The following is a 1679-nucleotide window of genomic DNA, read 5'->3' on the forward strand; positions in this document are numbered from 1 at the left end:
CCTTAAAACTATGATCTTTGTTATCTTAAAAGAAAATTCAGTTCAGTACAAAGAAATTCAAGAAGAAAATTTCAGGACCCTTGATCAGAAGCTTTTGATGATTGTTGTACTACTCTGGTGTACATAAAAGTTTAAGTTAGACTAATAAAGAAGAGTGTTTCCTCTTCCCATTAAAGATACAATCCAAGAAATAGGTAAACTAGCATTCCATAAACTAGCTAGCCCTCCAGAAGTTACTAAGAAAAGACTCTTGATGTATATGAGTACATTTAAAAGCCTTAGCCACTGTTACAAAAACAAAACATTTAGCATATTATTTATGAGTACAAGCATAATTGCTTTCTGTCTTCTATAAATAACCATCTTTCAAATGCTAAAAGTGAGTTCCAACTGTGGTTCTTTTCTGATGTGAGAAGCTACAGGTATGCATGGGATGATTACTGATTTACTTTCTCAAAGTATTCTTTGGAAGCAATTGGGTTTGGCTTGATTGTAGGAGAATCCAGTGTCTAGTTTTCAGGGCAGATTTCTTCATTGGGTTTCCACAAACTGAAATGGCTTTACCAAGTGGAGGGTCTCCTCTGTATTTTGGCCCACTGAGAAATCACTGATGCTCAGATACTTGACGACTTTACTGGGGTCAGTTATGAAGAGATAGATGTCTTAAAGCAACACCAGGGACTTCTAACAGTACACTGTAGTCTCAGGATATCTGTTTAGTCAAATCTGACAAGAGTGTGATGTTCATGTTGCCCAAACTGCCATTCTTCCTTGGTGTGTTTATCCAGGCAAGATAGGTGAAGTGGGAATCTTGAAACTGCAGCAACTTCACAGTTTATATCATGAAATTCGTTGGCTTTGTCACTAACAGCATCAATTTCTTAGGACAAACAAAAGTGAAATCCGAAGGATAGAAGAACAGCGCCAATATTTCCCCTTAAAGTCATCAAGCCTTAGGTCTTGGAACTCTCTGTTTACAACTGCAATACCCTTTAAATAGGGTGTGTGCTACGTGCTGGCAAGGGCATAGTATGAGGAATTGGTGCCAAGAGCAAACTTTACTTGACCAGAACCAAATCATAACACATTTGTCAAGCTGTCCTTCAGGAAACAGCAGGTCTAAAGCTGCAGAGGCATAGATGCCCCCAAGGAATAGCACTCACATGTTGGGTAATCCAAGCCTGGAGAAACCTTCCCACTTTGGCTGCCATCTTCAATGCACACTGGATTTGTGAGGCAGACTGGGATTTCATTGATAAATTTGGGGGAGAATTGACCTCTGAACAATTGAATACTTAAGTACATTTACATGATAATTGTTTACTCCGGTCTTAGAGGTAACATTGACACAGCAGAAACACAACTCAAGGTTACTGAGGACAGGGTGAAAAGAATTACCATTGATAAAGAAGTGGTTGTCACCTGAAAGAAGATGATACATATGAAAATTAGAAAACAAACACAAATACAGTATGTAGCAAATGAAATACTTAAGTAGAGAATGGAGCTAGTGGTAATAGAATCAACATTCAAATTCATAGTTCAGTATTTACTAAATTAAAGCAAATCAGTAAGGCTAATTATGTTTTAGGAAAAACTAACAGAGGATAACCACATTAAGATAAGATTTAGGGAAGTTACTGAATTTCAAAGACAAGGAATAGTATATAAGATTTCTG

The 1679-nt window shown here is 37.2% G+C and overlaps 1 pseudogene; it reads right to left on the reverse strand.

Moving 5' to 3' along the window:
• Positions 1-437: 437 nt before the first annotated feature.
• LOC109248402 (thioredoxin-dependent peroxide reductase, mitochondrial-like) lies at positions 438-1211 on the reverse strand (annotated as a pseudogene).
• Positions 1212-1679: the final 468 nt, after the last annotated feature.

This window comes from Panthera pardus, unplaced genomic scaffold, assembly GCF_024362965.1.
Source record: "Panthera pardus isolate Hobbes unplaced genomic scaffold, ASM2436296v1 HiC_scaffold_8, whole genome shotgun sequence".
Taxonomy (NCBI): Eukaryota; Metazoa; Chordata; class Mammalia; order Carnivora; family Felidae; genus Panthera; species Panthera pardus.